Here is a 25,755-nt window from a genome sequence, read left to right as displayed (position 1 = left end):
CTCCCGTTCTCCAGCCATCCCCGGTCCGGCGCCGCAACCCTGGAGCCGGAACCGTGGGCGATGACACCGAGGGGGGGAGGCTGCCATTATTCAAAAAAGTCGGCGAGTGGGACGAGTGAGGAGGAGGTGCGTAGATGAGAGACCCCGCCATTAAAACGAGTAAAGAAAAAAAAGCTAACAAACATCGCACAGTGAGAAAGTGTCGCGGTCCCTCGGTTTGCGACACCCCGTCTTTTTCGGCCCCCGCGTAGCTGAGCTAGCCGTGCAACGGCGCATGGCGGTTTTTATCACGAATCGAGATTTATGGTCGCATGAAGGGACGCCTCCTCACGCTTCGCATCCACAACCACCAAACCGGCACTACCCCCCCGTCGTTGCGGAACTCGCCACCCATCGGCAACAGATGGCGCAGAAAGCAGCGGTGCAAGTTCGTACAGATACCTCACCCTTCTCTCTACCCCTTCTTCCGTGTGCCACCCCCCCCCCCCCCCCTCCGGGCCCTTTCCCGTCGTCTTTCCTCGCGCTCTGGTATGGGCACAACGGTGGGCTTTTTAATTATCGTGTCCAGAGCGCGGGTGGACCCGGGTCTGTCTTTCTGCCTAGGTCGGAGCCGAGAGTTCCGCGGAGTATACGTCAGTCGTGAATGCGAGAGCTATCATCACCGACTTGGCCACTGACTAGTGAAGCTCGGATGAAGGGCGACGGCTACAAACAGAAGGCTCGCGTTACTTGAAGCAGAAATGACTGCCGGAGTATATAGCTTTAAATCAACGGACGCCGTCTACACGTAACATGCAGCTTTCCAGTCACCGGCGCATGACGCTATAGTCTCTGAAAGGTTTGGAGGGAACGGCCTGTCTCTGAGTGTCTGGGACATGCAGCTTGTTATTATAGACCCTTCTTGAGCAGCGTCTAATAACACTCGGAAGTTTTGAAGGAGCCAGGAGAAGGAGAAGGACTGATCGTTTTAGTTGCGGTGCGGTGTCTTGATACAGTGATTTTTTCGCAGCGGTTGCTTTGTATGTGCCTGCTACTCGGTGTCTGGACACCAATTCACCTCATAATCTCCGTTTTAATAAATGGTCTTCCTGGACGTAATCGATCCCAAAATGCGGACCCACAGTTTCAATGCGCCTGTAAACACATTGGTATTTTCCTCGTAAAACTTCGTTACATTTCATTCAGCAGCAACATCAAGTTACAGTATTGCGTGGTTCCTGAGGCTGCTTCACTGCTTAATGCTAACACTGAGCTCATGCTTGCGGCACAAACTGAGATATATGGGGTCACATGTCTTACGGTAAACACGCACTGCAGATATGCAGCGGGGTTTGACTTCGAAGACCTGCACCTCACCTCAACATCAAATTAGTGGCCTTACGGAACCTAAACCTCATCATTGGGGCTGAGGTCTTCTCAGGTGCGCTCACGTCACTTATTGAGAGGGCACTAGCGACTTCACTAAACCGCACCCCAACCTCAGTTTCCGAGGTTTAGGTAAGGTGCTCCACCTTTAAAATTCATAAAGTGATTAAATGAGTTATTCCCTCAAAACTGTGATTCAGAATCCTTCCGTCGAGAATCGTGTAAGATAAGCAAGCCAAAATGATGACGTAACCGTTATATTGACTTGTCAGGGACGTAACTAGGGGGCGAGGGGGCCTTTCACCCCCCCCCCCCACCCCCCCCCCCCCCACTTCGCCAATCTCTTTCGCTCGATACAATTGTACCTTGCGCCCTCCTGAAAAAAAAAAAAAATCTGACTACGTGCCTGTGACTAGTTATCGCAATAATGGTATTCAGGTGTGTATCATTATTCAAAGTATAGTGTATACACAATACACGCACACACTTTTCAATGGGCACGCAGTAGGAACAACTGCATGTTATTCTGGCGCTCCCGCTAGGAAACAGAACTATTTATCCCATTAGGCGTTAGATTTTTTTTTCATCTTTCCTTCAGCATTGCGTCTACTCTCTGTTTGCAGTTAGCGGGGCTGCAGGTGCCTTAACAAATGAAACAAATAAATAAAAACATTATATGGACATTAGGCTTTCCAAATGTGGGAAACACATGGCAACTCATAAGTAACTATCTGTTAAAACTGATACAAATAGTACTGGTTGCTTGTTTGTCTGACAACGTTGCCGCAAAGCGCTGAGCTGCGTTTAAAGCGAGGTATATACTCGCGAGTGATAGTCCAAGTTGCTTACTTTCGGTTTTCTCATGCTAGGTGCCGCGCTGCTAGGCCATGCATCAAAATCATCTGTAAAGCTTGCCCTCTTGGCATGCCGCACCAGTCTCGTAGGCCTTACTGAAACCGAAACTAATGCAGTGCTCTTGTGGTTCGAGCTTTGAGGACAAGGTCGCATTGAGCTGCTATCTTCTTTTAATCATCTCGTGCTTTTCCCACTGCACTGCTGCTGTTGGAAAGGGTGCCCGAATGAGCAAAGCGTGCCTTGTTAAAAGTTTGAAAGAGTCTCTGGCAGCTTAGGAAGCAGCGATGGCCACCCTGTCTATAAGTACGCGAGCTGTCATTTGAATTATGTCCTGAAAGTTTCTTCGACTGAAGCGGTCAGATGATCTTCTGAAAGCATACGCGTAAAGCCATCGCACATGACCACCACTCTTGTGAACCATTAAAGCAGGGCGAAATTTTGCAAGCATAAATTTAACAGTTAATCCTGAATCTAAGAGCTCTAACTTGCGTCGGATGTTAGGCACATTATATGAATACATTATATGAATAGCTCTATTGTCATGTAAGCATTAAGTCATGCTGTCATATGGCTTTTCCCTTGAACATGTTACTCTTTGTATGAATTATAACAGCGACACAGGAACCTCCGGCTCATTATGCGGAACCTCCGCCTTATTATGCGGAGCCCCAAATGCGTTAATTATGTAACAATAATGATCAGGAGGTGTAAATATTTGTTCTGCAATATGTCTGTTTTTTTGCTGTGTTTTGTGGAAACGTATTTAGTTTTATTGCTTTTATCTATATTGATATTTGATTTATTTTAAAATATGTGATTAAATCTGAAACCAGTTTTTTTTGCCTGCTTCAAAACAAAACATTTTATATTCGAACACCTTTTCTGGAAACATCTGATGCTGGGCAGACAAAAAAAAAAAAAGAAAGGGCGACCAGCGTTAATGAAATGCTGGAAGAGAAGAACAGAATTCATAAATCGGAGCTTAAAATTGGACTTCATTCAGCAAAAAAATCAGCTGCCTTAAACAGAAGGAGCAAACCTGCTTTCAATGCAGCGAATGTAGATTAAGTAATATAATTTTTTGCTGTAATGGTTGACGTACACTGTCTATTATCATCGGTCAGACTATCTTCTTTGACATCTTCAGTAGCCAGAAAATTTTGGCTGATATAATCAGAGATACATGGAAAAGTCCGAGAACCTAAATGTACTCGCTCGCTGGACACCCTCACAGCGTCCTAAATTCCCACAGGCGTTATTTTCACTCCATTCATGAAGGGATGAGAAGACTGTCCCCCTTTCATAAAACGTTGATGCGGTGCATCCTTGCTGTCCGAAACAACCTGAGAGTCACGCGTAAGCATCGACAGCTACGCTTATTAAAAACCCGTTTAACAATGCAGCATGTCGATTCCCCAAAGCACATCGGAGTCACGTAATGTGTTCCACTGTTCGCGCTCTACCTTATTCGACCTCTCACCGTTCCACCAATAACATCGGCTTTGGGAATACGAGGGACGTGTAGTGTATAATTCCAACCGGCTCATACACTCTAAACACTCTAAACAGAAGGGAGGAAAAAAGGTACCGCTGCGAGAGGACAGCCTACACCCTTTTTACTCCCACAAAGACGCATTTGTGTTTAGAGTGCAGTAAACTGTTTACCGTGGCTAAGACTGTTCGCCGACTACAGGCGCGGTGCAGGATAGAGCATACTCTGCTTATAGGCAAACGCTCTGCGGCGCGCACCGGCGATAAAGCCCCAAAGAAAACAAGCGTTCGTGCGCAGTTCCGAAGCGTAGCACAACAGGAAAGGACCGGGCAAGAGGCGCACAGAGAGAGCGCAAAGCTGCAGCGAAGGCCGCATGACTCGGCGCACGCGCGCTGTGCTCGCGAGCGCGGTGAAGCGCTGGGTTTCAGGTAGATACGGCCGCGACGGTGTACGTATAACCGTGGCGCGGTCGTTTTGAAGCGCTCGCCACTGTCGGCCGCACACGTGTGTGTGCCCAACGTGCCCGGACCTTAACGCGCAGCATTAGGTCGCGAGCACGGCGCGGGCTGTACAGGAACGCTTCGTCCATTGCGTTCATTCTTTCCTTCTTTCTTTCTTTCTCTTTCGAGACCTGCGTGCTGCGCTTTGGAGCGCGATCTGCCACGCGCGTGCAGAAACAAAGGAGAAGAATACGCCAGAACTGCGGACGACAATGCGCACTTTGAGATAAACGCACTGCTGCTGGTGATCGTAAAAGTGCCCGAATTATGGACCACCCGCCCTTGTGTATGCGCGGGTGTTTATGCGCCGAGGGTGGCGCTGTTCGCTTTCGCGTGTGCGAGTTCTATTGGAGTGTGGAGTATAAGCGCAACAGATGCGCTCGCGTCTCGCCACGTGTTGGTCTGCGTTGTGCGATCTCAGGCGACGATAGTCGGCGCGCAACGCGCGGTGCGTGATTCCACATGCCACGTCACACTCAGCTTGATGTAGCCCGCTATGGGAAGAACGGAGCGCCGCGTGCCGTGGCTTACCTCGGACGTGAACGGCCGTTTTCGGCATTGTTGCAATGCTTGTGTACGTGTGCCTGATGCTCAACTGAGCCTCATTTTATGATTGCCGTTGGAAGCCGGGTTTGCAGTGGAAGCTACACGAGGCTTGCAGTAAGGCGTTAGCTGTTTGTCCCGAGGGAAAGCTAAAGGTCTGATTTTTTAAAAATTTTTACATAAATTTGTTTACGTTTCTATTGAAGGCATGGTAGTGCATGTTCCCGCCAGTAGCCGGCGCTGGCTACTGCCCATCTTAGATTTGAGCGCTTCGAAAGTGGTACTGAGAAAGAGGTATAAAAGGCGTTACGAAAAAGGATAAAGGTAAAATGCACCTAGTTCACAAATTCACTGCGCTAAAGTTCAATTCTAACACGCACTTCGGGTATTCGTAGCCGCGCTATTCTTGCGCCAAACGTAAGTCAATAGAAATCCGCACAGCACTGTAAACACAAGTGGTGTAATTGCTCTCCTGGCACACCTGGAGCATAATAAAAGCTCTTTACGTGCTTTTAGGTGACAGCACGCTCTAAAGATTGCAGGCATATTTATTTTGCTAGCGCCTTCGTTCGTTTTTTCATCGAGGACTTGTTAATTCGGTGGATTATTCTCCTTTAAGGCCGAAATAATAATAATAATTGGTTTTTGGTGGAATGGAAATGGCGCAGTATCTGTCTCATATATCGTTGGACACCTGAACCGCACCGTAAGGGAAGAGAAAGGAGGGAGGGAAAGAAGAAAGGAAGAGAGAGGTGCCGTAGTGGAGGGCTCCGGAATAATTTCGACCACCTGGGGATCTTTAACGTGCACTGACATCGCACAGCACACGGGCGCCTTAGCGTTTTTGCTCCATAAAAACGCAGCCGCCGCGGTCGGGTTCGAACCCGGGAACTCCGGATCAGTAGTCGAGCGCCCTAACCACTGAGCCACCGCGGCGGGGCTAAGGCCGAAACCCATAGGTGTTTCTCAGTATTACGCTTTGCCAGCATTTTCTGTCACCATCACAGATTTTAAAGGAAGTGTGTTATTTAATTATTACCAAATATGAATCGTAGTCGTTACCATTACCGGTAGAAGACCGCATCGCGCTGAGAGGCACGTCGCTTTCGTGTTTTCTTATACAGTCATTTGAACCATGCACGGAAGTCACAAGTTTGATAAGGTCCGACAAACTACAGCGTGGACCTAGGCCGGCCGCAACAGAGTTCTCAGGCTAGAATTAACGCACCGCTGACGTCAGGCGCAGCGTGAGCTCGTAGAACGGCTTTAAAAACTGATGGCGGTGACATTGGCTGCAGCTCGGGCTGTTGAAACACAAATAGGCACACACAAGACGAGTGCGCGCGTGTACGTGTGTGTGCGCGCGTGTGTGTGTGTGTGTTCAGGGGGATAGCAAATAAGCGGAACCGCAATGCATTCAATAACAAGTCTGCTGCTGCAAATCCAGGCCTGGGGTATAATGTCTAACACCGGGAAAGCAAAACAGAAACCGCCGCCGCTAATGCGTTGTGCGCGAAATACGCTTACTACAAAAAAAATTCGCAGCAGGAGGTATAGACAGGGATGGCGGTGGAGAGACATAGAAGTAGCCGAGACGAGCTCAGAATTGCAATCGACTCGAAATACCTCAAGTTTACTTCGTTCTATTGAAGGAGAGAGTGGTGGGGAGGAGTGTAGGGAGAGATGTTAAATCTCTTGAGATCATCTTGTGATCGATGTGAAAAGCCGGGTCAATCGGCCAATAAATTGTCGAATCTCGAACAGGAAGGAAAATGCGCTCAAAAGCTCTCCGCTTTATCGAGCGGTCAGGAGGCGATCCTGCTGCCCATGACACGCAAGGCTGGGGGGAAAAGTAAAAGATAAAAAAACGTTGAAGCAAAGGCGTCGGCAGCGCCTCTAGTAAGCGCTACCGTGGCTACGACAGCGGTGCCATGAGAGCGGCACTATAGGGCGCTGAAGTCCTCACGGCGACAGGGCTAGCCGTTCTTGACGACGCTTCCTGCCTCCGAATACACCCCGTTGCAGGAGGTTTTCCTGTGGGAAGTGGGTGGAGGGGGTGGACGAGGAAAGGTATATATTCCCGGATCGGATTACCCAAAGCTGACGCCCGCGATAAATTTACGGAATTTGCGGACACCGGGCACATAAACAACCTCAGTATATATGTCGGCCCGGTGCGCGCTTCCACCTCCTGTTTTTCCCTGAGCTTGATTTTTTGTGCGATATATATATTTTTTCAGCTCCCTGTAAGAAGGCCATCTTTCACCTCAACTCTTGGATCTTGTTATAGGAAAACTCAAGAAGCACTAGATCACCAGGCCCAACAGTTCGGCACTTGGGTGTTATATGCGTATATGCGATTCTTATTTTGTCGTCCTGTCCAAGGTAAATTGAACTGTTACTAGTAACTGGAGCATGTAATGTCAAGGCTCGCGCACTCCCGGACATTGCTGTGATATAGAGGGCGCTTATGTTGGATATAAGTGGACATCGTATGATTGCTTCTATTTCTGTGTCTAGAGCGGGGAAGTTCACCTTTTAGTGACGGAATGGAAGACTGCGCTTGAGAGGTTCAGATTGTTGTTCACGTCGTTGTTTCCACGTTGTACGATGCCCTCACGAGGTAGTATAGATTGTTCATCAGTGCTCGGCTGCAGCACAATATGGTTACCTGTGGACATTTCGGATTATATTTCTTCTTATTGTTACTTTAGTCTTTGCGCTTGGAGAACTTGAAAAGCAGCAAATTAGATAATTCTACCTCTATTTTTAAACGTAGATAGCATTTTAAAACTGTTCACTGGTCACCAGGGCTCTAGTTAACCAGCTAACCAGCCTTCGAAGCCAATCTTCACTCCTACCTTGCACACCTGGTGCGAGAATAGCAGGAAAGGTGCACTTCAATTACTTTTTTCAGCGAAACTCTCACGTCTCTAACTACTACGGGTGATTGAAAGTACAGTAAACTGGCGGTTGGGGATATTCTAATAAAAGCATGAAGACATCACTCGCCCGATAGACAAATGTTGCCTATATGACTTTATTGTCTGCATTTGGCGTATGCCCTAGGGGTGATAGTTTTGAAACGCGTGACTTTCCTCAAGAGGGCTTGAAATTGGGCTTAAATTGCCATGTCACGTACACATTGCGATATCGAACGAGTGTGAATAGCCGCTTAGGAGCATAGGCCATTCACGCCCAATGGCCACGAGGTCGGATTATTATCCTTTAAGGCTGATATACGCCAATATTTACTACTTATGTAATGGTCTGAGACGGAGGAACTGAGTATGAAATACTCCTCGAATAGTCGTAGAAAGCTACCCTTCCCATTGTAAATTATAAGAGGATCTTTTCGGCATTCAGTAGGCTCAAATCGCGTATTCAGTTAAAGCCGAACTCATCCAGAATATTTGTTACCTTGAAACACCCTTTTGAAGAATGTCAGTAAGCGAGTATGGGGAAACGCACAGAGAGAGAGAGAGAGAGAGAGAGAGAGAGAGAGAGAGAGAGAGAGAGAGAGAGAGAGAGAGAGAGAGAGAGAGAGAGAGAGAGAGAGACTGGAACCCGGTCTAAACGTCAGTATATATTTACAGATACCTTACAGGCCTCCGGAGAGGCATTGTGTAAGGGGGTCAAATACAGAAGTTTTTGCAAAATAGGTTAGAAATCCAAAAAATACATAGTAAAGTACAGCAACACAAAAGACAGGTGAGTTCAGATACAATATCGCAATTCACAAAAAGAGATAAAAGTAAAAACAACTATGCGTCATGTAAAAAAATAGGGATATATATATATATATATATATATATATATATATATATATATATATATATATATATATATATATATATATATATATATACGTAAAGGGAACATTTTGTATCGAAATGACACAGCTCTGACCCTGCACGCATTTGCCGCAGGTTCCCGACCTTCCGAAAGACAACTCGCGTGCTCAGATATACCCCAGCGCGTATTTGTTTCCCGTTCTCGGGTTCTTGCTCTTCTACCAGCGTGAGTTACTTCGACGTGTTTTCCATCAACGCCGGCGATATAGAGCGTCCTCCCGTATACACACACACGACCCCATCGAATCGCGTCGTTGGCGCCTATATTCCCACCCGGCCCTTCCTTTCCGCAGGTTTCACTGCAGCGCGTGTTTTCCGCGCCATAGGTGATCGTATACGAAGCCTTCCTTCTGGACTTTTATAACGCCGCCATCGCCGAGCCAAATCGAATCGCAGCGGCCATAAAAGCCTGCCGCCATAGCCGCCGCTCCACCTTTCCTGTAGCGCGCGCCGGCTGCCTTTCGTTTTCTCTTTGGCGGTGGCCCATAACAACCCCGCCCGCCAAGCCCACCCTCTCCTTACCACGGTGCCCTCTCCCGCTCTGTTGCTGGCGCCGGTGCCCGGCCCTGCCGAAGAGGCCAACGGGGAAAGGCGACGGAAAGGCTGGCGGCGTAATTCCAAAAATCCAATTTATGTAATCAGCTTTTGTGTCGTGTTTTCTTGGGAGCCGGGTCTTTCGTGGGCCTGCCTGCGCCCTCCGCCCACTCGCCCTTTGGCGCCGTTCACAGAACCTGGAGGAGGTGTTGGCAAACGGGTCAGTTAATGGAGTGGAGGTTTCGGCCTTCACGTGGAGCTACAGTGTAATAACGGTGCACTGTATAGTGCAGAGTAATGGCTCACTGCAGAATGGTAACGGTGCAGTGAGCTTGGCGAAACATTTCCTGGTATAAAATCACTCACGATGTTAATGACGTGCGAAACAAGCAAATCGCGTGATACTTTTTTTTATGAGTTAGTCGCCTTCCGTCCTTCCATCGCTGAGGTGTTCCTGAAACTTCGTGTTTGTTCATTGGTGGATGTGTTTTTTTTTATCAAAACGTTAGGCTTCTTGTATAAGTTTTATCTCACCCTTACAAGATATTTCACGGGCTTCCTTGACGACTAACAGTTACTACGTGTTACAGAATAACCATCATACTCTTCTGTGAAAAGTATTGGCACTAAACGTTGGTTATAGATTAGATCCCATTTCGTTTCATTTGAGCTCTCGTTTTCGTTCACCGCGAGGGTCGCAGGGCACATAAATACTATTTCACATTCGTAAAGCAGTATACGATTATAACAGTTTGTTCGGACTATGCCAGGCTTACGCCAGCGCCATGCCCAACCGTATTACCACCTGGCAGATACTGTGAACACGCGTGCACTAACAAGCAAGAGAACTGCGCTGGTTCATACGCGGTACCATTCCCACAGTGTATGCTTATCGTAACCTACGCCTTTTTACCTCCACATTTCAGTAAAACTTCTATTTGGGCTAGTTGGTGCATTTTTTAACCACCTCTGTTGCTCGCCTTATTTAAGGCATGCCTCCGCTCAATAAAATTCAGTTGTCAGTCAAGCGCTCGTGTCGTGTCTTATCCTTCTTTGTGTGATTGCTTGTTTTTGCGCTGCTCCGTTCCCTTGGTTACCTCCATATGCATATGTGTCTCCATGCATATGTGCGCGTGTGCATCTGTTGTGACGCCAACGCTGTGAGCGGTGAAACATGGTGCGTTTCCCCAGGGAACCCCGCTCCGTGCGAGCCCCGATATCAAGCACCTCGACGCTACGACGAGTGCGCGCGTTGAGCAGTGTGTGGTGCAGCAGGACTGCACAGCCGCCGCGTTCCCGTATCGCATTCTGGGCCCCCGCTTCCTTTCGCGGGTGGCGGAGGCCGACCCGCGGAGCGAGCGGAACTCTTAATAGTGTTTCTGCGGCCTCTGGCGACAATAAAGCGAATGAGTTATGGGACACAAAATTACACCTGCGATCGTCTCGCGCTATACGCCGGGGCATTATACGCCAGCGCCCCGCCGCCGTTCCCCAATATGTCGGCGTCGGCGTGAGGAAACCGCTCACGACCTTTCTGGCCGCACTATTCCCCCGTATCCCCTTTCTCCTTTCTCTCGTTCCTTGCCATTTCTCCCCTTTGCTTTTCGGAGCATTTTTTTTTACGTGTGCCAGCACTGTTCTTAGTCGTAGAAGTACCAAGGCTTTTATTATCACTGCGTGGAGGCTTGCGGTCGTCTCTAGTTCTTCGGCGTTTTGCGCTTCTGGTCAAGGGATAAGCAGAATAATTCAGTCGTGTAAAATGAGGCGAATGAAAACCGAAAAAATGCTTCAGGGGTTAGTCCGGTGTGCTTCGGAGATTCCAACAAGGTGCAGTATAGCGGCCGTGGCGGTCGAATTTCGATGGAGGCGAAATTCTAGAGGCCCGTGTACTGTGCGATGTCAGTGCACGTTAAAGATCCCCATGTGGTCGAAATTTCCGGAGCCCTCCACTACGGCGTCCCTCATAGCCTGGGCCGCTTTGGGACGTTCAGCCCCATAAACCATAAACCAGTTATCAATTCGGACCAGGGACAAATTTTTCTTTAGCTGCAAAGTTTAGGAGTAAGTTGAGCATAGGTTTCCTCTGTAACCGCGCGGCAGCGCTCAAGTGATGCTAGTCGATAATTACTCCCTTAAGAGCATCTGGAGTGGGAGGTGCTAATCAGCCGTGAAAGCGTGATGAGGTTACATGGCTGGAAATAATAGCGCAGTTTGTCCCGACGTTTGATGTACTACGGATGTCATCGCGATAGGCATTTGGTGAGCACACATTACGAACTCGTTTCGGCCCTGCGCTGTTCGGTGGGACTGTACATGAAAAATGAAAAGAAGTAGTGTACCAGTTCATTTCTGAATGCCCGTTATAACGAGCGAAAGCTATAGGTCCACTGCGGCCTCGTATGCGCTGCACCTATTTGGCGTCTGAATACTAAAAGACCGAAGCGAAATGCGTTCTTAATCGGGTGTATGGTGTAACATCGATGTGATGTAAACATACTCAATGCGGGCGTTATCGTTAGCGTCGAAGCATGCGTTACTCAATAAATTAGCGATGACCGCAGCGGTGGAGTGGCGGTTTGAGCACCCTCCTCGCATGCGGGAGGTGCGGGGTTGGATTCCCACTGCCGCCGGGTACCCTACGGTGATACAATGGCTCCGAGCTTTCCCCTGGCCTGGTACTCGGCTTCTCCAGGGTGAAAAGCTTGGGAAATGGCTCCCAGACACCGCCTTGCTTAGAGTAAAATACCTCGTGCAATGGCGCTTCGATCACCAAAATTCATCATCATCATCAATGAGTTAGTTACATAATTGAACGTAGAAAAGTTGGGGAGCGAACTGCGTTCTTATTCGTACGAACTTACGGGATTTCCTTTCTCCCGATACAATTCCATTATACTGAATCTAACTCTGTCAGTGGTGTCATTCTCGCAGAGTAAAACAACTTGCAACAAATTAACTGCACGGCACATTTGCATACTCGAAAATGGGCCTCAAAATGCCCTCCAAGTATGACGGCGTAGGTCGCTTTGTGTGTAGCTTTAAAGAAATAAGCGAGCGTGTTCGCAGCATTACCTTCGCCGTATAGCAGCGGTAAACACTTGAGACGGCCTCCCCCTATCGGATTTCCTCGTAATTTTCTCCCGCCTTATTTCCTCTCCTTATTTTGCGCGTTGCTGTAGAGGCGGCGGAGTTCACCTCGTCTTCCACATACCCAAGAGGCAAGCGCTGCTGCAGTGACGGTAAAATAAAAAAATAAAAAAGCAGGGGCCATGAATAATGCATGGCCATTTTCAAGGTGATGCCCATTATGGAAGAGGCTGCGGAGCGAGCGCCGTTCCTTTCCGCCGCCTCTGCCGGCGTTGAGCCCGAAAGCACGCGGCCAATTTATTCCCTTCTACATAATCGGGCACGCGACCGTGGCTCGGCACGGGTTTTCCACTTTCTCCTGAGAGGAAACCCCGGCGCAGGAAATTAGGTGTTTTCCAAACTCCTTCGTCCCTTGTTTTTGCTGCTCCCTGGGAAAACGCGATAAACAAAGGAGCCAAATGGGCCGGGGTGTTTTTTTTTAATCGTTGATTTCGGCTCGTTTCTGCGTTCACACGAATGCAAAACGAAATAGAAAATAACGGAATAACGAACTTCAAAGGTGGCGGGCAGGACTTCTGTGCACCGCGGTGAAGGATAATTTGATCAGAGCGTAAGAAACGACGTGATTTATTCGCCTCGCGACTCATGTGTCTGTAGACGCCACGGTTCTTGAAAAGGCCGCGTGGGGTATATGTGTTGGTTTTTTTTTTTTATTCTGCCCTCGATCGATTCTATCCTTCGATTTTTTGCTGTATAGCCTTCGCGGATGTCATCGCAACGAACAGTGAAGACGTAATAGCCATTGTTAACTGACCGATACTCCTGGGCCGCAGTGCATTGCCTGGTTGGCATGGGATCCGGACGGTCGTGCGCATGCGCAAACGAAGCAGTTCCAAGTTTGCACTCACTGATGTCTAGCGTCTATATCGCCAGTCAGTTAAAACTCACTATCGTTCAGCGAACGCATAGGGACTTCTGGCGCACGCAGTCTCCTTCAGTATATTCGACTGTCTACTCCCCGCCCCTCCCCCCTTTTTTTTTCTACCAAAGAACGACGGAAGAAGTAAAAACAACTTCTCCAAAAGAAACATCCATACAAATATCTGCAAATGCAGCCAATGGCCATCCGGCTTCCACCCAGCGCCTAGACGTTCATTTCATTCTTATCAATGCCTTCAAGCGTTTGGCTTTCTTTGTGAGAGACCTCGGCAGTGGGCAAAAGCTGGAAGCTGGAGTCGTGCCTGCAGTCATCAATAGAGGAGCGCCGGCATATATGGCAACGCAAGATCGGGGCCCCTTCTCTATGTGGCACCCGAGAAAGTAACGCCTGCATACGTATACACGCCTCGTGCAGTGCGGAATCGGGGTGCGAGCGAGAGGCTCCGGGTTCGAACGCGTCGAAACCTCGTCGGCTGGCGTCTTTCTGGCGGCCAGGGTGACGGTCTCCGGCTTTCCCGACGCTGTGCGGCCGAGGGCACTCCTTTCAGGAGCGTGCGACGGGCCGGCCACGTTGGCAGTGCTGATGCGGGGGCCATTTGCTGCGCGCGGGCTGTCAGGCGCAGCTGCACGGAGACGTAGCACCGTAGCAGCGCCGATAGAAAGAGTAAAGGAGCGAAAGAGGAGAACAAAAAGAGAGCCACCGGTCGGAGAGATCGAATTTTCGACCTGGGAGAGAACAAAGTTACGAGCCGTCGTCGCCGAAACGTCTCCTTCCTTTTCTTTCAACAGTTTTTCTTTTCCTTCTGTAATTTCTCGGGCGCGCGAACCTGCTGAGCATCGCTTTCGCAGTGGGAACATATAAAATTCCCCCGAAGTATATGGGTCTCATATCAGCTGCTTCCTATTTGATCATCTGCCATCTCTCAAACGTTCTACCCTTCATCTTTCCGGGTCTTCTTTCTTTTTTTCTGTCTCCCTCTCCCCTCTCTCCTGCGCGCAGTCTTGATGGAAAGTAAGCAAAGCGTTGGGTCGAACGCCACACGGAACAAATTCTCGTGCTGCGTAACGAAAATGCTGAGAGTTGCGAGTCAAAGGGAAGGCCCTATATAGCGTCGCTGTGAAGTGGCGTAACTTGTGGTGAATTCATTCATTCAACCCTTAAAACCCTAAAAGCATTACATAAAGTAGATGCATAACACAGTAACTGGACAAGAAAGTTACTGATGTTATCGGTTTAAGGAGTAAATTATGCATATTGAAGAGTACTTAAGTGCGCTGATTGGGGCCGCTGCACTACATCAACTTCGCGCTTTCTCGACGCCTTGCAGCTTGACCCAAAGATCTGTTTCCCTAAGAAGAAAGTAAGTAGACGTGCCCCCCCCCCCCCCACCCCTTTCTTTGCACTAGGAGGAGGAGGAAAGGCAAGGATGTACGTTAACCGGAAAAATGACCGGTTTGCTACCGTGCACGGGGGGAAAAGGGGTGAGGGAAGATAAAAAGATGAAGGAGAAAAGAAAGTAGCAGGAAATTAAAAACGCATGCAAGTATACAGGGTCAGCACCTACGTGCGCGATCTTTTACCCCCACACGGGACAGGCCGCAAGCCTTTCGCTGGATCCTGTTTTGAGATCTTCCTCGAGATCCGACTTGGCAGGAATACGGTTATGCACAGTTCTACGCTGCCAAAATTGTTAAATTTTAAAAGGAGGCTCTCGAGAGGAGCAGATTAGCATCGTCTGAGGATATGCCATCGATTGGCCGTATCTCGCATCATCTTCGCCCGGGCCACGTGCGAGTGGCGTGTACATAAAACTGGAATCCCGCCTTGCGCCCTCTCGTGAGTGCTCTTTCGTTCGGAGCTGCTGCTGGCTTTTATTCCTTGGCTACCAACGGTGTGTACGCATAAGGTATGTAGGAAGAGTGAGGCGGTATTCTCGGTTAGCGGTGGGGCATGGAAGTGGAGAGGGGGAGAAAGGGCAGAGCAGCTTCAATTACGCGTCCCGGCTTGCCAGTTGTAAATCACCCTGCGCCCTGGTCGGCCTCGTAAAAGCGGCGCGGCTTTAAGGAAGCAATGGAAGAGCGCCGAAACACATGCATAAAAGCGCGGAAGCTGACTTGCCTGCCCGCCGCGCAGACAATGAGTGACTGGCCGGGCCTTCGCGAAGCTGAGCTTCTTCTGAAGAGCCACAGGCCTTCTCTCGCGAAGAGTCGCTGGTGTATGGAAGCGGGATTTAAAGAGGTTCGGGAAGGGAGACGGTGGGAAAATGGGGGAAAAAATCAAGCAAGTAGGCTCCTCGTCTTACCGGGGCTGCCTTCGCGTGTATATTGTGAACGGAAGGGGAGAAATCGAGCGAAGTGAGAGTCAACGTAGAAAATTTAATTAAAAACCGCAGCTTTCTTTTTTTTTTCGGCCTCCTTTTGCTAGCCTGATATGTCTGGCGCTTCCTTTGAAGGGTGAGCTGGAATGCCCCGCCGCTGGAGCACTGAGGATGTACCACGGCTCGCCACCTTCGGCTTCAGTTGGAAGGTTCCTTCTTTCTTTACCTGCGATATAAACCGACATGCCGGTTTCTGTGACGGGTGGAATGTTCTGTGGCGCATTTAGTTCAATGCCGGTTAAGCAGTCCTGTGGGGCTCAACCACCTATCCTATTATCTTTGTAAGTTAAACTACGCAACATGCGAGAGAATATTGTTCCTTGACGGCCGCCTAGTATCAACTTTTCTTTTTTTTTCTTGCTTATGAGCCGCAACAGGAGCAAGTTTTCGTTTCAACTCGTGTCGAATTTCGGATTCATTTCTTAGAAATGTGCTTTTCTTCTTCTACTATAGGAGGCACTTAATCTTTGTGCTCGAACCAAATGACAGGAGACCAGACCGGTCTTCCCCGAGATGCTCTGGTGCAGTCAGCTATACGGCGCTTTGGGCGTACATTATCCGAACGAACTTATAACTATATAACATCAAGGCAGCTTCTATTATTAAGCCAGCCTCCCTCTAAAGTGGCTTCTCCTTTATCCCACTTTTCATAAGCGCCCGTATTTATCCCCTAACCTGGGTTTTTAATCTCGTGAAGTCCTTTCTCGCTCCTCTCTCTGTACCTGACGAATATATATGTCCACAGTTATGCCCCCCCCCCCCCCTCCCCTCCCGCGCCTTCCCCTCCGCAGTTCATTTCATTTTCTTAGGCTGCGTTCCTCATTTATGCGGGGCGGGTTTTGCGGTCTAAACGCGGATCGCAAACGCTACCTCTACAACGTGCAGACGCGACGCACATCACTGAAATTGAAGGGGAGTGTGACCCGACCTAAGCTGGGGCAAGGTAATGGTGTCGTAGAGTCTTACGCACTTTTTACTTGCCCGTTGTACTCAGTGACACGAGCCGGGAAATTTATATTTATTTCCTTTATCTTTCTGTCCCGTCATAGTATTCGTCTTTTTTTTTCTACCTCAGTTTTTAAAGCTTCAGATAAATTGTTAGCGACTGAGTAAGATCCAGTCCATTTAATTCAGGTAGTCTGTGTTTGTTTGCATCATTTTTCCAGCCCACATGGCCGCGAGTGCCCATGCGAATGTGTTGAGCGACGACATATTTAATAGCGTTTATTTGTTGGGGTTGCTGCCTTGTGCGTGGGTGAGCAGGGCTCCGTATTACTCTAATACCCAGTACAGACTTCCGGTCTATGCACAGTACATTAAATCAATGCGGTGACGATGAATAGAAATCGAAATGAAACACGTTACAATGAAGATGATGAGGAGGATGATGAAACATTTTAATTTGAACTAGTCATTTTTGCTCCCCCCCCCCCCCCCCCCCCCCCCACCTCCCACATTGCGGGAGTTCATTCGACCTTGCACCCAGTCTAGTCCTATTGTTCAGCTCTGGCTGAACTTTCGGTTCTGAAATGGACAGCATTTCCTCCCACCGTTCAGTAATCGGTTATATTTGTCTTTCGTGTTTCTGTGTTGTGTTGGAACTTCGCAGGCCCACACCATGGGCCCTATATGCCACAGTATGCTCATTGTGGCTGATAGTCTTATGGGCAGATTGCTTGAAGGCTTAGGTATGTGTTTGTTTGTATACGGTCCCTGACTTTGTTTGTAGAGTAACTTACAGAAACGAAAAATGGGCAGAGTTGGTGGCTGTGAATCCGACCTCGCCTACCCTGGTGTGGTGGTAGCCCCTAGTTCTAGCCCTTTGTCAGCCAGCTAGGTTCAATAAAATTGGGACCGTTATTCCTTTCTTGTTGTTTTTTAGTAAGCATTGTTTTCTGTGTTCATCTGTTTGTCTTTAATCATTTCGTATAGTTGCGACTTCTCACGTCATGAATGGCAGTTTATATCAATGCGCTCAGCGGCAGTCATATCGATGCGCTCAGTACGTTGCTGACTGCAATTGTTTCATTTTTACAATGCTGACTGGAGATTCCATCGAAAGAGTAATAAAAAAAAATGCACCAACGCATGAATCTGTGCTCAAGTTCGGAAAACACGAAAGGGGGTACTTTATTAGCACGCAGTCAATCGATTACTCGCGAAGTATCCGTAAGAAGCACGATCTTTATATTTCTTTGTATTTTTCTACAGACGATCCTTTTATTGCTTCTTCAAGTTTCGCACAGAGCAAAGAGTAGATTTAAATTAGAAGTGCAAATAAAGTGTTTTCTTTCATATTGGCCTCACCTGCATAGCGCGAAAGGAGAAAGCGCAACGAATTTTCCCCCTTTCACGTGAACGCTTCACAAGGAGCAGAGGAGGAGAAGAAAGAAAGGAGATGCGAAGCGAGATACACACAAGGGGTATGAGGGCAGAGAGCTGGGAGAACGAACGCAGGAGGCTCTTTCCCCCAGGGTTCGAGTCGGGCATTAAATATACGGCTTTTAATTCCGGAGAGAATTCACCTCGCAGCAGGAGCAAAGAAGCCGAGCCCCGAGGAGTACGATCGCACGCGACGATGAGAAGGCGAAAATCGTAGAAGCAAAAGAAAGGGCGAAGAGCAGCAAGATGCTGCCGACGGAAGAGGGAGGGGGGGGGGGGGGTGCGTACGGCTTGGAAGCGGGTGAAGAAGGATGCATTGCGGAGCTGGATGGAGAAGAAGCTGGGGACTGCCACAGCCTGCCCTCCCCTCCTGTCTTCCTCGGTGGTGGCGTCGCGAAAGCGCTCCCCTCTTCTCCCGGTCGGCGGCCGTTGACAGGCCGGCTCATTCGTCGGCGGCCGCCGCGTTGTGTACACCTCGCCGCCGCCAGGGACGTGGGGGTGGGAACAGAGAGGCAAGAAGAAGCGCCTGTTTTTCGGTAATTGAACAAATTCCGCGCGCTCCGGGCATAGCAGAGACGCAATTAGCCTTGGAGGAACGGAGCTGCGGCCGCGCCTCTCCTCCTCCTCCTCCTCCTCCTCCTCCTCCTCCTCCTGTCTTTCTGCTCTCTCTCTCGCGTTCCCACTCTCTCTCTCTCTTTCGACAAGTAAAAACCTACTGAGTTCGTGGCCAGTGTTGCTGGTATTGCATGCCGTGTTGAGGTGCGTGCAGGTTTGAGCGAGCGACGCACCGCGCGCCTCTGCTCCGCATCACTTGCCTCCGTGGTCTGACGCGCACGTCCTCCGTGCAGTGATGGGGCTGGAAAACAAGGGCTCAGGAAAAGGAGGCGGCAGTGCGGATTGATAACTGTGGCACGCAGCTAAACTCGCGCGAGCCGAGGCGTGGGAGCAGGTATACAGGGGGAGAAGCTTCGGCGTGGTTTTGACGGTTGTCCCGCATCCCGTACCGCGTGGGTTTCGGAGACCGCGAGTTATTTCGACGGCTTTTGGCCGAAGAAGTCCTTGGTTGTTGTGGGGTGCGTGCAAGAAAGGAACGTTTCGGCAGTTTGTACGGAAATTCTGTGCGCGGCGCTTTATCGGTGTCGTTTGTTGATAGCCAATCCGCCATTATGCCTGATGGGGAAAAAACAAGGAGGTCACGAACCTAAATAGTGCCTCAGAGTACAGGGGCGGATGCCAGCTAACATTAGTGAGCGTGTGCTAAGCATTGCTATACCGGATTGTCAGGCGGTTGAAAGATGATTACTTCAAAAAAAAAAGGGGGGGGGGGGGGGCGTTTCGCTAACTTCTGCTTCGTCTTTCTAATTCAGGACACAAAGTGGGTGGCTCACCTTTACCTTGGCGCGACTGATGTAGTTTATATTAAATTAAAATATTAATAATTTTTCTTTCCCTACCCGAAACGCTGCGAAGTAGCAGCCTTATCGCCTTGAGGCCCAAAGTGGACGACATTGAGGAGAATGAGCTTCCAAACTTTTCTTGTGACGCGCCTGTTAACGAAAATGCAGAACAGCAAACTATAGTAAACAAGTGGCATTGAAGAAACGGTGTCGACGTTCTGCGAGTAGAATAAGCGGGCAACTCTCTCTTCAGTCGCAGTGTCGGGCAGATCTTTCGTGCCTTGCTGTCTCGAAGCAGGTCCCTTCCAACGGCTGCATCGCCTGTTTTTCGCAGAAACTTCGAAGGTTAATGTCGTGCCACGCATTTTGCGAACAGCCGCTCTCGGAATCTACTGCCCGCGCACTTTCCAACGCGCGCATTCAACTCAAGCGTCTCATTTTAATCCTCTGTACTGTGAAGTGAGCCCAGCGGCTCCATGCCGCAAGCGGGGCGCGCAATTACACCGTCGATTAGGTTGTCAACTTGCTCGCCTGGAGCGGAGTTCCGAAGAAACCGCGTTATTCCACCGCGTCCAGGATCAATAGCGCGTTCTTCGAATTCGTCGAAGTGCTCGACATTTGAAAGTGCGAGAACGCGATACAAGCACGCACGCTCGGGCACCGTGTGTCTTAAGCGTTAACCTTTAACTCGAAATCGATGTGACCTATCAATTCACCGCGTCGTGACCCGCTTCGTGGCTTTCGCGCGTGCTGGGCTTCTCCAGTTCTCCTTTATTCCCGTTTTCTGTTCCCTCTTTTTCGCAGCGTTCTCCTTATTTTGAGTTTTGTTCTAGAAGCCACAGAGTAAACATCCCTGCAGTTCTGTGTAGGTTGTGTAAAAGCTCTCTTAAAGCCCCTTCCCCGTCTGCCCCGATGGTTTTGCTGGAGCGTTATACCAGAGTCCGAGCTCCGAAACTTTCTCTCGATTGAAGTTACGCCCCCAGAGTGCATCGCCGCTGTTTCGACGCGTGCAGGCCGTCGGTTTATAGATTTCCCCAGTGTTTCTTTGATTGTCGAGCGGCGAATGCGATGCCGTGTCGTCCTTTATAGAGCTGCGCACACCGGGCTTGGTTCCACATGGGAAACAGATTTAATTCAGGTTCCGAATGTGGTTCCGCAGGGGTTGGAACCGCGGTGGGAAACACGCCGGAGGAGATGATTGCAACGTTTCTCTCTGTGTGTGATCTTTTTTATCTAATCGAAGAATCGACCGTATACAGTTACAGACGCGCAACGCTGTTCGGGCGAAGCGGCTGCGCCAGGATCCGCTATCGTTGAGGCGCCAAACCTCGTCTGTCAGGAGCAAGAAAATCAGTAAATAAAAACAGGAGTGAAAAGTTCTCGCGCGGTGATTTTCAGACCCCTCAAAAGTGTCCTCTGCAGCTAGAGGCTGAAATCGAGTTTGCTAGGAGCGGCAAATGACCTCTAAGGAGGCCCCCCAGCCAATGGCTTCGACGTATTGCCATGACGTCGTGGTTCATCCTGTTAATCCGTGGTTAATCTCCTTGCACCCACCACCCGCCTGCAGTATCTTCCTAGCCGATGCAAGGGGACGAACCGCAATGTCATGACAATCGGCCGATGCTATAGGCTGGAAGACCCCCTTTTTGACGGGCATTCGCCGCGTTGTTCTGGAGTTGTATCCAACTTTGTCTCGTTCCTTGGTGACAACATATCACAGCGCCAAGGAGGAAGACGTTAGGAAGAAACCGTAGATAAGCATTTTTCTGAAACGTTTGTTATGGTTTATTAAATGGAGTTCTTAACTATATGCATTTTATTCACATGCCACACGTGCAACGACACCCGCATGTAAGTGCTGCAGTGAGGTATACAGCGTGAAAGTGGCAGCCTCGCCTTTCGCTACGATGTCGTATACCGGCCGACGTCCTTCCTCTGCCTGTCCCTGACAAGCAGAAAGCGGTTGTGGCCTCGATAGATAAGGAACCGTCTCGTCCCAGGACGCAGAGGTGGGCTGCCGTGATCCTCCGGTAACCCATTTTTGTTTGCTTGTACATTCGCTCCATATGTGCTCCCGTCGTGCTATTAACGCGCCCGCCGGAGGCTTATTATAGGGGCTGGTCGCCATGTGTGACCGACGCGCTGAGCGCCGGCAATCAGGCGAAGGGGGGGCGTCAGGTGTACGACCACCCCACGCGGTCACCGCGACTCAGTCCAGGAGACGCCGTCGCCTGCAGGGAGACGGGATTAAAGGCGCTCCCGCTAAGCCGATCACGGACTTGGTGGTGGCCACCACTGTGTATAGCGCGCGCATCGCCACCACGCGGCACTCGCAGCCGCGCAGAGACATGCGTAGTATACGTGCACCGTTACCTCTCATCCGCAGAAAAAACAAGCAGCTCGGACTGGGAGTTGTGAGCCGGCGGCGAGGCCGCTACAGAAGGAAACAAACGCGGTTCAGCACACGAGCGCGCCCGTGTGTGTGTGTGGGCGCTGGCATGCTTCTTTGTTTTCCGACGCTTTTCCCCATTTTCCCTCTTTTTTACTGTCCGCCGCGGCGTGCCTCGTGGGCACGAATTAGGGACAGGCGTCCCTCCGCTCCCTATCCGACTGAGCTGCTTGCGGGAGGTAAGCGCCCTGGGAGCCTTGAGCTGTGCGCTCTACCCTGCGCTGTCCCCCGCAAGAACAAAAGACGCCCCAGGGCCCTCAAGGTAAACAGTGTTGCTCTCCCCAGCACTCCGTCCGCCTCCCTTTTTTCCCATTTTTGCTCCCTGCGCTCTTCTTACGCTTGTTTTTGTCTTTGGGAGGGATTAAAGCGCAAGGACGGAGCGCTAGAAGGTAAATATACGCAAGTGGGCACAGACATGCGCGTACTTTGGGGAATGAGGGAGAGATCACGAGGTGAGAGTGGCCCTCTTGCCTGCCTGCCTGCCAACGCCGGCGCGGTTTCGGGGGGTGTGGAGGAGGAGGGAGGATAGGAGAGAGTCGGATCTGGCCAGGCCTGAGGCTGCAGGGCCCAACTGACGTCACCGTCAAGGTGCTGCGCTGACGCGAATTTAGCTCCCCAAGGCGCGGAGTAGCAACTTTATTTTTCTAGCGGCGTGGTGGAACGAACCGGATTATTTCGCGCCACACGGCGACAGGAGACCGGTAATTTGGTTAGCGTCAGATGCTCTCTTGCGGGAGCGCTTTTTCATTCCGCGGGCCTTCTTTCGCCTGTTATTTTAAACAGCGGCTTCTGTTCTTGGCACTCATTCGAGATCCGGTTCTCTTCGTGCTTCCTCATTAAGGTTTCGACAACTGCAAACAAAGGAAGGGGGAACCGATTGCTGACAGCCGCCATTGGTGGCCTTTCAGCAAGGCGGCGGCAACCCGTCGTTGGTTTTGGCTTCCATTCGCCTTTGTTAATTTTTGAAGCTGTCAGCCCTCAAGTCAACGCTTTAGAAACTGCTGAGGAGTTTGTCACGTGAACTGTGGCTTGGTGCTGCGTTTTTTTTAATCTTTTGCTGCGATCAAGTGCGAAGACTACTTGGGTTGAAATCAAATTTACTTCCGCTACCAGGGTTTAATTGGTGGAACAAGTAAATTTAAGGGAGAGGAGAAAGGTAGGGACGTTAAGTATAGCAGTGCCCTGTCGGCTAACCTCATGGACAATGGGATGAAGGGACCGAAAGAGAAGGGAGAGAGACGGAAAGTTGACCTTATATTGTGCAAATTAGACGTTACTGTCAATAACTACAAGGAGCATCCAGATCATGGCTATAGACAGCCAGCCAAATACAAGGCTCTTGAATGTCTGCAAAGAGCTTTGTAGGTCTTGAGGTCTCGGTTTTTTTTTATCTTTTGAACCTCCCGTGTAGCCAGGCAACTGTTGTTGACAGTGCCCGCGTCCCCTTTTCTAGCAGTACAGTCGAACCTCGTATAACGAAACGGTTTATAACGAAATAATTCATATAACAAAGGAATGAGAATTCCCATTGGAAGCTCGGTCTACACGCGTTATAACAAAGCTACGGCTATAGCGAAGTAATCGCCGGGCCCCTTCAGCTTCGTTATTATGAGGTTCAACTGTATATATATGCGATCCACTCACTGCGCATTTCATTTTGCTTTTATCACGACAAACTACACTAGGAAACAGCAACTACGTATATGTAGCAGGGGAACGTGGTCTCTCGGGGTCGCTGGCGCCAGGCTGGATCAAGTTTCTGTTATTGTATAGGGTCGCTATGAGGTCGTCAGAGATGTGCGATGCGTGACGGTTGAGCCCGGCTGCTAATTGTTCGGGCTAGTGGATGCGTCTCGGGACCAAACACGCGGTGCTTCTGATCAATAGCGACGCGACATAATTCGCTCACAGCCAACTATTGTCGGCGCCAGTAGGGAGTCGGCCTGCGCCGGCAGTCGCGGATAGGCGTCAGTGACGCGAGGTCGGTGCTCCTTATGTTTGGAAAATATATAGAAGCTTATGTAGATAGTAGCACGTTGGTCCAGCATGCTAGCGTAAATTTTTGTGGCCCATGCTTCTCAGCGGTTTTCTAATGATAATGCTACCTTCTTTCACAGCATAATAATAATAATTGGTTTTGGAGGGAAAGGAAATGGCGCAGTATCTGTCTCATATATCGTTGGACACCTGAACCGCGCCGTAAGGGAAGGGATGAAGGAGGGAGTGAAAGCAGAAAGGAAGAATGAGGTGCCGTAGTGGAGGGCTCCGGAATAATTTCGACCACCTGGGGATCTTTAACGTGCACTGACATCGCACAGCACACGGGCGCCTTACCGTTTTTCCTCCATAAAAACGCAGCCGCCGCGGTCGGGTTCGAACCCGGGAACTCCGGATCAGTAGCCGAGTGCGCTAACCACTGAGCCACCGTGGCGGGGCTCTTTCACAGAAGAGATAGGGACGGTGAACGAATCAGAGAGGAAGAATTGTGGCGAAAGGTAATTATGGTGAAAAATATTTATGCTTTGTCAAGTCGCTTAGTGTTATGCCAAAAATCAAACAATTACGCTTACGCGTCTCCTGTTTGTAATATACGCGTAAATTCGTTTAATGCATGTAAAAGCATATATTCCGAAAATTTTAATGCGTTTACGTTACATGCGTTTAGTATTGAACAAAAGAAGTAAACTCGATGCCTGCTCTCCAAATCGAGTTCGTTAACCATTGACAAGCTACGCGAAGGGTAAATGATTCAACACACATCATATCTCGATCTGTCTGAGTGATCACAGCTGACTTTCGGTTTCTGAGAAGTAAAAATATTGCGAACACAATATTTGCCTACTTTATCTATCAAGTAGCAGGCGGGAAATGGTTGTTACTGGCGCTCATAAAAAAATTTGTGTCGTAGCTAGAACTGACCGATCGGCCAAATGATATCTAAAGAGGTAAAACACTTTTTCTTTCTTTCTTTCTTTCTTTCTTTCTTTCTTTCTTTCTTTCTTTCTTTCTTTCTTTCTTTCTTTCTTTCTTTCTTTCTTTCTTTCTTTCTTTCTTTCTTTCTTCCTTTCTTTCTTTCTTTCTTTATTTCTTTCTTTCTTTTCGTTACTTTACTTCTTCCTTTTCTTTCTCTCTTTCTTTCTTTTTTCTTTCTTTTTTCTTTCTTCAGCATGCAGCGCATTACTGTAGCTATAAAGAAACTAACCCGGCGACGTCGTCGACGCATCACACACAGCACATACAGGGTCGCAGATGAAGAGGCCCCAGATGGATGAGCACGAGTCTCCCGCAGCTATGACACCGACTTGGCAGAGGCCATCATTCGCGGGCTTTAAACCAACCAGCGGGCGGACGAAACGACGCTTTCTTCATCCGCGCCGCGTTGGGGGACAGCACCAGGCCGCGGATCCTGACCGATCTGCGGCCGCGTCGGTTCTGCCGCACCGTAACCGTATACGATGAGCCGCGGGGCCTCGGAATGCGCCTCTGCCACAGCGCCGCTGGCCGTGCGCGCTCGAGATGGACAAGCCTCATTGGGAACGCGCCACGTTCCGTCTTCGCTTCCCTGCTCCCCATCTGCCCCCGCTTCGGGTGGCGTCGCGGCGCGCGGTCCACCCCCCCCCCCCCCCCCCCCCCCCCGCCAAGATGACAACATCGACCACTCAACGCACAGACAGGCTGTTGTTTTTTTTCTCTCTTCACTCTCTCTCCTCTCAATCTTTCCCCTCATCCTCTCTCCATGGACACGTAAGCGCGTATAGGCTATCCCCAAGTCACCAATGCTCCGGTCGTAAGTTTCCTCTACTTCGATCTACGAACTGCCTCGCGTTGGACTAAACTGGCCACTGCTGCTTGGTTTTGGTTCCTATCCTTCGCACGCGTCTTTCTCATACCCTCGTTATGGAAGGAAATCACTCAAGCAACCGCCGGAGTATTGCCCCCCCCCCCTCCCCCTTCTCGCTTTTAAAGCCCTCGTGACGCAA

The 25,755-nt window shown here is 49.7% G+C and overlaps 1 protein-coding gene across 6 annotated transcripts in view; it reads left to right on the top strand.

Moving 5' to 3' along the window:
- The window catches only part of zfh1 (Zn finger homeodomain 1), a 653,856-nt gene that overhangs the window by 304,000 nt on the left and 324,101 nt on the right, over positions 1–25,755 (top strand). The window lies entirely within an intron of this gene.

Source organism: Amblyomma americanum, chromosome 6 (assembly GCF_052857255.1).
Source record: "Amblyomma americanum isolate KBUSLIRL-KWMA chromosome 6, ASM5285725v1, whole genome shotgun sequence".
Taxonomy (NCBI): Eukaryota; Metazoa; Arthropoda; class Arachnida; order Ixodida; family Ixodidae; genus Amblyomma; species Amblyomma americanum.
The sequence above is the reverse complement of the archived record's forward strand: the minus strand, read 5'-3'. Positions and strand labels throughout refer to the sequence as shown.